Source organism: Triticum dicoccoides, unplaced genomic scaffold (assembly GCF_002162155.2).
Source record: "Triticum dicoccoides isolate Atlit2015 ecotype Zavitan unplaced genomic scaffold, WEW_v2.0 scaffold215910, whole genome shotgun sequence".
NCBI classification, from domain to species: Eukaryota; Viridiplantae; Streptophyta; class Magnoliopsida; order Poales; family Poaceae; genus Triticum; species Triticum dicoccoides.
This window is the reverse complement of record NW_021240079.1, coordinates 1-2,286: the sequence shown is the minus strand read 5'-3', so window position 1 is coordinate 2,286 and position 2,286 is coordinate 1. Positions and strand designations below refer to the sequence as shown.

The window sequence follows — 2,286 nt, the reverse complement described above, 5'->3', positions numbered from 1 at the left end:
TTCATTTAAAGACTAATTCTTGTGTAGTTGCTCCTTGCTCCTGCAATGCATTCCAATTCTAAATTCTCAGCTACCCTGGAAGAAAAAATTAACAAAGAGAAGTTTAGAACATAAGCTTTTGGATTAGTGCAAGATGAAATGTTCTGTGATGAAACTGTGAGAGATGTTCCCTACAAATGTCTTGACGTTGTCTTGGAGCACAAATGTCTTAGGTTGTGTTGGAGTGGTCAGCTTTGGCTTTTGACCTAAAATGTTTCAAAGTTGTAACAGATTGGCAGGCAAACAACAATTGGCATAATCATGCAAGCGTATGTGATTGAACTGACTGAAACTATATCTAGTTTGGATATATTTCAAAATGTACATAACTTGGCTTGTTCTGATCTTACTCATGCCTAATTAAGATGCATAAACACTTCCCCAAATTGTAAAATTATGAAACATACTGAGCATCTACGTAGCTAAAGTAAAAAAAACATGAAAACAATATGTATAGTTCATTAGTGGTGAAACAAGAAGTACGCCATGTCTGCTGCACAAAGTCATGTGAAGCCATGTATAACTAAATAAAGTGCAGACCACATAGACATGTCATTTTGCTTCGAAAGTAGTGGGGCAAGCTAAAAGACGCTGGTTTGCAAAAGCTAAAACTATACATAGTTAATTAGAGATGAGCTATTTGATAAAATGACAACACTTTTCCTCGTACATTTATCGTATGACCCACCTTCATTTTTTTTGATAAAATGGCACACGTTTCATCTATTTCTACGTTTAGCTTGTTTCCTCTAGTTCAATTGAACCTATCGGTCGATACAAGAAACAGGCACGAGAGAGGAGGATAGGAGAACAGCGCCGTCGTCCTTCCTATCGACAAGCTGTGCGTTCCCCACTGCCATCTCGCCATGCTTAGCCCATTCTCTTGCCATCGCCTCACCGCAGCTGTTCCCCTGTGTCTCCAACGAACAGTGGCCACTTTTTCAGACCCTGCAGTTTGACTCCTGCTCTCAAGTCCTCCTATCCTCGCAACTCCACATCCCTACCCCCTGTTGTGAAGTGTGCCATATCATGTATATGTTGATTACATCCCTACATGCTGCCAAAGTGTGCTACCTAAATATCTGAATCAACAAGCATCCACATCCTGCTGTCGTCAGAAGCTACAACTAAGCTAGCAACTCGTAGCAATATTTAGAGCCAATTACTTTCTTCAGGCAGCAACAACATCCGTTACAGAGATAGCATCGAGCAAGTACAGAAACTACAGCTAGCCAGTAGCTTTAGCGACGTGAGTGACCAACACACGCTCTAGGCCCGAGCGACCAATGCAAGCGAGCGAACCACAAAAGGGACGCCAAGCATGGTGCACGGCAGCATCGACATCAGGGCATAACAGAGGGTCACACGGCGGCATTAAGAATATGTCGAGGCACACTTCGAAAGAACGGCGCGGCGAGAGCATGGAGCGGTGCTTGCCTTCCGCCGCTTGGCGAGGGAGCAACAAGCTCACCACGATACATTCACGCCGCCTTCTCCACATGAACGGACGGGCGGGCAGAGCACATCAAGGCAGCGGCGGGAGAATAGTGGCGCCTGGGAGGAAGGATGGCGAGGTGGTGGCCCTGTTGTTCCTCTCCTTCTGTCTCACGGCTAATTTTGGTGCAGGAGGGCAAAATCATCCTAAATAATCTAACGTTCAGGCTTTGATCTAGAAATAGAGGAAAAATATCATTTTGTGCCATTTTGGCCAACTACCAATCTCAAGTGTGCCATTTTATCAAAAATAATAATAATGAAAGGTGTGTCATAGGATCAAAGTATGAGGAAGATTGTGTCATTTTATCAATTGCTCTTAAAAGATGGAGGTACGAATCATGTAGTTATAGCAAATTAAAGTGGAGCTCTCTTACAACAAGTAAATGCAACCAGCTTAATGGCAAGTCATTCTATCATACTGGCATAATGGGATTCGAGGAAACCCTTTTTCTCAATGGGATTCGAGGTAGCACCTGCTAGTAAACCAGATCAATGTACTCGCTCCTTTTTCGCTAAAAGGACGAACTACCAAATTCGTAAGTTACAGGGTGGGATAAGGAACAGAAAATGTGTACACAAGTTGCAGGACGCACCACCAATGTGGTTGTTCCATCAGATCCGAATCTTATACATGAGTTCCCTGATTGATGCTGGTTGGTCCTAATGGTGAGATTTGTTGACAACCAATCTGGATATAAGAGGCGTGAGATGCGTAAATGAAAGATGTATTGATATGATGATAAACTGTAG

General features: G+C 43.0%; 1 long non-coding RNA gene across 1 annotated transcript; it reads right to left on the bottom strand.

The window, feature by feature from the left end:
* Window positions 1-2,227, bottom strand: LOC119345213. Its single transcript, XR_005166959.1, has 3 exons — window positions 2,130-2,227; window positions 175-245; window positions 1-75 (listed from the first exon to the last, which is right to left on the bottom strand). It is a non-coding gene; the product is annotated as an uncharacterized LOC119345213 (long non-coding RNA).
* Window positions 2,228-2,286: the final 59 nt, after the last annotated feature.